The sequence below is a fragment of the Azolla caroliniana genome, unplaced genomic scaffold, assembly GCF_043228905.1.
Source record: "Azolla caroliniana isolate FFs.n. ecotype wild unplaced genomic scaffold, voAzoCaro1.0.p SCAF_12, whole genome shotgun sequence".
Classification (NCBI taxonomy): Eukaryota; Viridiplantae; Streptophyta; class Polypodiopsida; order Salviniales; family Salviniaceae; genus Azolla; species Azolla caroliniana.
This window is the reverse complement of record NW_028230447.1, coordinates 9,696,165-9,706,479: the sequence shown is the minus strand read 5'-3', so window position 1 is coordinate 9,706,479 and position 10,315 is coordinate 9,696,165. Positions and strand designations below refer to the sequence as shown.

The following is a 10,315-nucleotide window of genomic DNA, read 5'->3' as shown; positions in this document are numbered from 1 at the left end:
TGTAACACTCTTTTGCAACTTTATCAAGTGTGCACATGTTTTGATGTCATCAACACAATCACAATTTGGCCGAGTGGTTTAAGGCATTAGATTTAGGCTCCAATCCGAAAGGGCGTGGGTTCAAATGGCACAGTTGTCGTTACCAAATTAAAATAATCTAGCATTACCAAACATAGAAGTCCACTATCACTTTGTGCATTTGCGGGTTTAGGTTCAGACGGATCGGCAAGTTGCTGATATCTTCACCAAACCGCTCGAATTGGACAAGTTGTAGGACTTCACCGAAATGCTTGGTGTTCAGCATCTTGACGTGCCGCACTTGAGGGGGAGAAAAGGAAAGGGAACGGATGGCACCGGACAAGGAGCTGGAGAGGAAGAAAGAACCAACAAAGGGGGAGACAAGAGGAATAAGGAAGTCCAGTCGACGAAGGAAGTTGGCACATCCGAACAAGTCAGAACGAGCGGTAGCAGCGGTAGAGTCAAGAAGGACAGAGACGACCAGAAGCAGAAGGCTAACACCCGGACATGGTCTGATATGGTGAAGGGCCTGAAACCGGAAAACGAGTTGGAGAACACTGACTCAAACAAGAGCCAGAACGAATCGGGAGCAACCAATAAAGACAAGAGCTAGAACGAATCGAAGGAAACTGTTTCGGTTCAAGTTTCGGAGAAGCTGGATGAACTAAAGGCCAAGCGGACACGGACGCAGCGGAAGTCGACGCCAACACGAAGGAACCGACGGGTCGACAAGCGTCGGAGTCAGAGTAGCGAGGGAGCTGAAATGGGCCTGTTGAGCAGACAAGCTGACCGAGGAGGCCGAGGCGCGCAATACCGGACTGGTCACGGGAAGATGAACTGGACCGGACAAGAAGTGCCTTCCACACATTTACAGGAAAACCTTTGTTGGGGATAGTTGGTTGTAGTTTGTTGCTCAAATTAAATTGTTATCATTCTTGGTTTTTGCAACCAACTTCGGATTCAAAGAATTTTGCAAGTTGATATAGAATCACTTTTGGTGTGGTTGCTGGGATTCGAGCCCAGGTCTCCACGGCCACAACGTGGAATTCTAACCACTAAACTACAACCACGGAGTTTGTGTTGCCAAATTGGAACAAAGTCTTCACAACCGCAACAGGGAGTTGTAACCACTAAGTGCTGCCTTACCATGTTGCATGCATAAATTCATAGCTACACTCTATATAACATATGAGGGAAGTCTCCATAAAGAAATCCATAAATATGGACTTCTAATCACTATGACTTGACTTCCTATGTGGCGTGAATAAATTCATGTACACAATCTATATGACATATGACGCAAGTCTCGATAAATCCATGGACAAATACATCTGCACATTCTATATGAAATACGAGCCAAGTTTGCACTTGTGACATTATTATGGAAAATGAAAACTAATGATATTCCAACTTCATACCCTACCCAATTCAAAATCTAATAGTTTTCGCACGTAAATGTACATTGAATCTCGGAGTCTTGAATGGGATTCATGCGCAAGTCTCGATTGCGACAACCTCGAATTTTAACCATTGACTCGATTTTTTTGCTCAAATTAATTATTATGGTTATTTGCATTTGCAAACACAAATCCATGTATACATTCGATACGTAATATGGGTCAAGGTCCTCCGACAACAATGGATAATGCCAAGCTCATTGTTTGTCGAGCTTAGGTCTCCATGACCATAACGTGGACTTGTAACAACTAAAGTACAAACATCAAATGCTTTTCAATTGAAAACAATCTAGGTTGGGACGAAAATTTGAAAGGAACGTTTGTTGGGGATCGCTAGTCGTAGGTTTTTGGTCAAATTAAATTGCTATGGTTCTTGGTATTTGCAACCAACTTCCTATCTCAAATGCATTGGGATTCGAAGTATTTTACAAGTTGACATAGACTCATTTTAGGGGTGGTTGTTGGGATTCGACCCCAGGTCTCCACGGCCACAACGTGAAATTTTAGACACTAAACTACAACCATAGAGTTTGTGTTGCCAAATTGGAGGTGTAACCGCAACATGGAGGTGTAACCATTAAGTACTGACTTCCCATGTTGCATGCATAAATTCATAACTACACCCTATCTACAATATTAGGACAGTGTCGATAAAGGCATCCATAAATATGCAATTCTAATCATTAAGAGTTGACTTCCTATGTGGCGTGAATAAATTCATGTACACAATCTATATAACATATAACGCAAGTCTCGATAAAGCCATGGACAAATACATGTGCACATTCTATATGAAATAGGAGCCATGATTGCACTCGTCACAATATTTTGTAATGGGGAAAATGATAACTAAGGATATGCCAACTTCATACCCTACCCAATTCAAAATCTAACAATTTTCGCACGTGAATGTACATTGATTTTCGGGGCCTTCCATGGGATTCATGCGCAGTTCTCGACTTCGACAACGTCGAATTTTAACCACTGAGTCAATTTTTTTGCTCAAATTAATTATTATGGTTGTTTGCATTTGCAAACACAAATCCATGTACACATTCGATACATAATATGGGTCAAGGCCCTCCGATAACAATGTATAATGCCAAGCTCATTGTTTGTCGAGCTTAGGTCTCCATGACCATAACGTGGACTTCTAACCACTAAGGTACAACCATCAAATGCTTTTCAATTGAAAACAATCTTGGCTAGGACGAACATTTGAAAGGAACCTTTGTTGGGGATGGTTGGTCGTAGTTTTTTGGTGAAATTAAATTATTATGGTTCTTGGTTTTTGCAACCAACTTCCTATCTCAAATCCTAATGTGTTCTTTCTTCGACCTAGTGCTTGCATTGCACATTGATGTGTTTAACATTGTTGCCTAGACACCGTAATTGACACCACAAAAAATATCACTCTCTTTTTTAACACTCTTTTGAAACTTCATCAAGTGTGCATTTGTTTTGCTATTATCGACTCAATGACAATTTGGCCGAGTGGTCTAAGGCGTTGGATTTAGGCTCCAATCCGTAAGGGCGTGGTATCAAATTCCACAGTTGTCATTAGAGAATTGAAATAATGTACATTACCAAACATTTTATGAAATAACTACTACGTTATCCTTGTACAAAAGAGGGCCATAATATTTTTTAATTGTGTCCTTTCGTCGACCTAGTGCTTACATTGCACATTGATGTGCTTAACATTGTTGCCCATTGAGTTAAATTTGTACTTCTTTTGATGTCATCAACACCTCGACAATTTGGCCGAGTGGTCTAAGGTGTTGGATTTAGGCTCCAATCCGAAAGGGCGTGGGTTCAAATCCCACAGTTCTTGTTAGCGAATAAAAATAATATAACATTACCAAAAATTTCCTGAAATAAAAACTACATTATCCTTGTACAAAATAAGGTGCTAGAAAACTTTAAACATATTACTTCTTAGATCTAGTGCTTGCATTGCACAGTGTTGCACAGTGACCTAAATTGACACCACTGAAAATATCACTCTCCTTATTAACAGACTTTTGCCACTTTATGAAGTGTACACTTCCTTTGATGTCGTCAATCCATCGACAATTTGGCTGAGTGGTCTAAGGCGTTGGATATAGGCTGCAATCCGTAAGGGCATGATATCAAATCCCATAGTGTTGATTAGAGTATTGAAATAATCTAGCATTACCAAACATATCATGAAATAACTACTACGTTATCCTTGTACAAAAGAGGGCCATAATATTTTTTAATTGTGTCCTTCCTTCGACCTAGTACTTGTATTGCACATTGATGTACTTAACATTGTTCCCGAGGCACCAAAATTAACACAACTGAAAATATAACCCTCTTCTTTAACACTCTTTTGAAACTTTATCAAGTGTGCATTTGTTTTGATGTCATTGACTCAATGACAATTTGGCTGAGTGGTCTAAGGCGTTGGATTTAGGCTCCAATCCAAAAGGGCATTTGAACACTCTCGATTTTAACATTGTTGCCCAGTGAAAATGTCACTCTCTTTTTTAACACTCTTTTTGTAATTGAAATTGACACCATTTCAAATATCATTTGGTTTTTTGGCACTCTTATGCGATTTTCTCAATGATGTACTTCTTTTGATGTTATCAACCTGTCAACAATTTGGTCGTGTGGTGTAAGGCTTTGGATTTACGCTCCAATAAAAAGACGCGTGTGCTCAAATCCCACAGTTGTCATTAGTGGATTGAAATAATCTAGCATTACCACACTTTTTATGGAACAACTACTACGTTATTATTCTCCGAAATAGGGCCGTAGAAAACTTTAAACATATTCTTTCTTCGATTTAGTGCTTGCATTACACATTGTTGCCAACCCACTGGAATTGACACCACTTCAAATATCTCTCTCTTTTTTAACACTCTTTTGCAACTTTATCAATTGTGCACAGGTTTTGATGTCATCAACATAGTAGCAATTTGGCTCAGAGGTCTAAGGCGTTGGACTTAGGCTCCAATCCGAAGGGGCGTGGGTTCAAATCCCACAGTTGTCATTAGTGAATTAAAATAATCTAGCATTACCAAACATTTCATGAAATAACTACTACATTATTCTTGTACAAAATAGGGCGCTAGAAAACATTAAACATATTTTATTCTTGTACAAAATAGGGCGCTAGAAAACTTTAAACACATTCCTTCTTAGATCTAGTGCTTGCATTGCACATTGATATGCTTAACATTGTTGCACAGTGACCTAAATTGACACCACGGAAAATATCACTCTCTTTATTAACACACTTTTGCCACTTTATGAAGTGTACACTTCCTTTGATGTCGTTAATCCATCGACAATTTGGCTGAGTGGTCTAAGGCGTTGGATATAGGTTGCAATCTGTAAAGGTGTGGTATCAAATCCCATAGTTGTCTTTAGAGAATTGAAATAATCTAGCATTACCAAACATTTCATGAAATAACTACTTATCTCCCCGTACAACCCTTTGGTGAAGTGTTTGGCGATCACGATTCCTGTAATGAGAAGAGAACACCGGGGCATGGATGTCTCGACCGACCAGCGACCAAGTCACCGAACGAGGAAGAAGACTTACCGAAAGACAGCAAAGGCGGGCAACCTTCCAATATGAGTCCGAGGAGATCCGATAGGATCGGTCTTTTCCCAGAGTGCTTTGGAGGGTCGTGGAAGAACTTTAGTTCCAAACGGAACAACTTTCCGACGGGGGCAGTAGTCTAATGAGCCTGCAAGAGGCTGAAGCGCGACTACGGACGCTTGCCGGAGGCAATGGAGATTCGGAGGCATTCTCGGCCTTAGAGTCAGAATCAGATAGTGAACAAAGCGTTCAGTCGAATTACAAAAGGAGGCACGATACTCCGGACGATGAATCGGACGGCTCATCAACACCACCCGCGGAGACAGTGGAATACCGCGCGCCAACACCACCCGCGGAGACAGCGGAAAACCGCGCAGCAACACCACCCGTGGAGACTGCGGGAAACTGCCCACCAACACCACCCGCGGAGACAGAAGAAAACCGCGCACCAACACCTCCCGCAGAGCAAGAACTAAACCACACATCTCCGGTACAACCTCCCGAAGACTACGCCATGCCATACCCGTATTCGAAGTACCGTCTATGCATTCCTACAAACAGGGGAAGCGAATCATGTATCCCAAAGGCTGACCGAACCGGAGGCCGAACGATAAAAAATTGCCGAATTCGGCATGACATTTGAGGGACCGGCGGCCCACTAGCACGTAAAGCACCCACCCGAAAGCTTTGCCACATTTGAGGCCTTGTAAACAAAATTCCTCCAACTATTCCATAGGCAAGTGGCATAGCGCGAACTAGTCAGACAGTTTTACACAACCCGCCAAGACGAGCAGGAGAGAGTGCCCTAATTTATCATCAGATTTCAAACACTACACAGCCAGTTAACAAGGGCACCTCCGGATCATTCTGTCCGCTCTACGGGAACCCCTCCGAATGATGTGCAGGGTACTAGATTTTCGGGCCAGCACAATGGATCATTTCATCGATTGGGTGCTAGAAATGGATAAACATAGCTCCCTAATGACGATGGGAGCCCTATAGAGGGCCCTTCCAAATCAGGAGGATCTTAGGTTTCGCTAGGCGTTGCAATGCACAACGTGTCTAAACCCGGGCCATTAGGACGCAATGTATGATCTACCACTCACGGGCACACACAAAGGACTGATGCGAGTACAACGTGCTCAACTGACAAGCGACACCGGTGAGGAACATTGAACCACGTAGCAGTCACGAATAGGACGACGAAGGGTTCCAGAGGGAGGACCGATACCGACTAGCACACACAAAGGACTGATGCGAGTACAACTTGCTCAACTGACAAACGACACCGGTGAGGAACATTGAACCACGTAGCAGTCACGAATAGGACGACGAAGGGTTCCAGAGGGAGGACCGATACCGACCAGAATGTGGTGATCGGTACAATGAGAGAAGACGCGACGAATATGGGCGCGATCGCGACAACCGACGCAGGGAAGACCACAATCGAGATTGATATGAATGGGACTACTCACCAGATTACGACCAGAGAAGGGATGCTTATGACCGGTATGGTCACGACTACTCTCCAAGCTACAACTAGAGGAGGGAGGAGCAATGAGAAAACAACGAAGACCGGCACCGGCAAGGTTACAAGAACAGACGCTTTCTTAAGAAACGGATCTTTCGGAAAGAGGATCATTGGGATCCACCAAAGGAGTACCAATGGATACGGATAGATGCATAAGTGGCACCCAACCAGAACAAAGAAGAATAGAAGAACCTAACTGAGCGGTAAACGGATTTCAATAGGGTACCAAACAAAAGCAGAATCTAGCAATACCTAGAAGGCATATGGCTACTGTTGCTGCAAGGAGGACCATTACAACAACCAATGCCTAGGTAAAAGGAACGAAAAATGGCCGACAGTCAATATGGTGGTAGTAGAAGTAGCGGATATACAGCAAGTCACCACTAGATCAAAAGGAAAGACGGTGGAGTGAGAAGCATAAGAGGCCATACGAAAATAGACCACTGAATGGATTGAAAATGCCAACGAACGCAATGTCACCGAAATGAAAGAGCACATGAATGCAGTGGACGAACTCACCGTAAAGGCACAACCAAAGAACCCCACATGGCAAGCACTTCAGCAATGCCAAATCACGTTACCACTGGGCCGGTTACTACAACTAGTGCCCTGGTTCACTGATGGGTTGAAATCGACAATGGCTCTGTTAAGTCCTACACCGGCTCCGGCATTCTTTTCAAATCCGGAGAAAGGACCAATAGTGGTGGACACCAGCAGACTTGCAATCACTGCAATTATTAAAGGATGGGAGCTATCGGGTACGATAGGCAATGGTGGATCAGGAGTAAACGTGATAAGCCTCTGGACATGCAACACTTTGGGAATTCAGGAGTAGGAACCATGCCCATTCTGGCTCTGGATGGCGGACACCAGCTCATTCCGACCCGCCGGCTTGATCCAGGACTTGGAGGTGTCGATTAGAGGTCATGCTTTCCGAATTTTTGCGGCAGTCCTCCAGTTGAACGCTCAAGGGGCATACCCACTACTACTAGGACGATGATGGCTGAAGACGGCCCATATCAAACAGAACTGGCAGAAAAACAATATTACGTTCCGCAGAGGGAAAATGAAAGTAAGAGTACCCACGCAACCGCAAGCTGGCCCCAACAAAGATGTGACCCCACTATATACCGAAAGCGTGAACATGTTGGCAAGACAGGCCAACAAGGAGGTGGATCTCTACCTTGAAGAGAACCCAAGGATAGTCCCTCTGTTCGAAGTGGACGTGCTAGAAGCGGTATCTCCATACGTGGTGCAAATGGAAGAGGACGGGGAGGAACCGGATAAGGATGCACTCAGGGAATTGCAGCAAGCACAGGAGGCCTTGGAACGGGAAATGCCGGTATCCTAATGAGTAAAGGTGTCCCAACTAGAAGAAGTAAATTTGGGCACCAGAAAGGAAGCGCGTCCGGTACACGTGGCTAAGGAGATGTCACCGGAAGACAAATCGGCAATGATAACATTATTAAAAGAATTCCAAAAGCGCGTCCGGTACACCTCAGCAAGGACGCTAAGCCGATGGCACAATGACGCTATAAGATTAACCCAAACTACGCGGCAAGAGTAAAGGAGGAAATTGACAAGCTGCTCCGAGTCGGCTTTATCCGGCCGGTGAAGAAAGCCACTTGGCTAAGTCCCATTGTCGTAGTGCCGAAGAAGAACAACAAGATCCGTGTCCGCGTGGATTACCGGTGTCGTAGTGTAGTCCGCACACTACGTAAAAAATGTAAAATAATATATCCGATTTAAGTACAAATATATAAATAAAAGAAAATATTAAAATATTTATTACATGGATATGGTAGGATTCAAACCCTGTACCTCCATGTAAATAAACCAAAACTTTACCATTGTATTAACTTATCAAAAGTGTTATAAACATAGATTTAATAGGTATAAGACTTTTATTTATGCCTACCTTTATTAAAAGGTAAATCATGCATTTTTACAGTGTGTGAATACTTTATTTACAAGAAAAATATAAACCAATAAAAAAATACTCGTGCACATCTAGGGTGTATGAGCACTATATTTAGGAAATAAAAGCATAGTGGAAAAAGCTATATAAGGAGGATAGAAAAATGTATATGGTTGTTGATTATTATGTATGAATTGACCAATATAATATATTTGTGGGATTCAACACTTTGTTACCTAAATTGTCTCTTACTATCTAAATATTGATTAAATACACTAAACTCATGGGATTCATGCGATTCATAACTTACCTCTCTTTCTACGTATTCATTACTAGCCTTACCTCATATTCTTCTTTCTCCTAGTCCCAAAACCTCAGTGGTTCCCACCCGACTCACGCAACGATCCAGAGCCGAAAGACAGGACACGAGTGGTGAACCCGACGTGAAATCGGGTGGCAAGGAGATGGAAATTCAAGTAGACTCTAACAACATGATGGCGATGTTTAAGTGGATGCTACAAGAACCACGCGCGATGTCAGAGATTGCGGCGGCAGTAGAGTTGCTCATGCAACGGAACGAAAAATTCAATGGGAAAGATGTGTCGTGGTATTTGCGAGATTACAAGATGGAAATGCTACGGTGCGGAATTTCGGATGGATTACAAGTGACATCCTTCAACCGGGTGGCGACCGACGGTCTTGAATGGAGTATCCACGGGATATGACAACAAAATCTGACACGGGAAGCATTTGAAGAGGCCCTAAAGACCACGTTTGCCATCAAGGACTCCTCCTAGGCAATGAGGAGAGGACTCGAAGATTGGGTGGAAATGCCAGACAAGAGGATGAAGATCCTCAATGTGTTTTCAGCATTCAAAAGTCGGTTTGGGAGGTTGTCCGTGAGAGGTGAAACTATCCTCGCACCGGACAAAGTGATCATGTTCGTATGAGCCGTGGACGTCTGGGACCGGAAAGACCTTGGAGTGCTTCTAGAGGACAGGACCACCGAGAGTGACCTCACCGATACATGGGATAACGTGTGAGATATTGTCGGACGGTACACAAAGAGGGGGCAATGGCTTGCTAATGAAGAAAAGAGGGTTTCAGAACTGATTCCGAAACCGAGATCCGGATTGGAAGACCATCAACCGCGGGCTTGGGATACTACGACTGAGAAGGGGAATCGACGCAACCACGGTGGAGCAGTTGCTGAATCTAAAAATCACGATGGTGAAGAAGTTGGATGACCATCCCAAAAGTTCCAAGTATATGGACCGTCGGTGTATATGGTGTGATAGCACCGAACATGATCAGAGGGATTGCGACGACCACAAGGAGGCGTTACGACGAGATCTTATCTACTACGAGGGAAATCAGATTCATTCAATGGACTCTTGGAAGCCACTCCGACCGAACTTCCGGAAAGGCGGCATGAAGAAGGTCCTAGAGGAGGAAATTGCGGCGAAAGGTAAATATGCGACAACCGTAGGAATAAGTGTGTGTTAGGAAACAAGTCCCTCCGGATGGGAAGTGAGAAGAACAGTGTTGGTGAGGCCGAATCCGGATGTGGAGTACCCGGCAAGGGAAGACCCGGTGAGAACCGGATGACGAGTACCCGGCAACGAAAGACCCGGTGAGAGCCTCTCATCAGATGGAAGGGACATATATGTAAATATGTTCCAGAGAGCCCACTAGGGCTATATTTGTAAATAGCCCGAAAGTCATATTAGTATAAATATGACCTAGGGCAAACTTAATAGTGAGGATGATAGAGTGATTTGTGTAACCTCTGTACAATGCGTAAGAGAGAGAGA

The 10,315-nt window shown here is 43.6% G+C and overlaps 1 non-coding gene across 1 annotated transcript; it reads right to left on the bottom strand.

The window, feature by feature from the left end:
* Nucleotides 1-1,016: 1,016 nt before the first annotated feature.
* Nucleotides 1,017-1,088, bottom strand: TRNAH-GUG (transfer RNA histidin (anticodon GUG)). The gene has a single exon. It is a non-coding gene; the product is annotated as a tRNA-His (tRNA).
* Nucleotides 1,089-10,315: the final 9,227 nt, after the last annotated feature.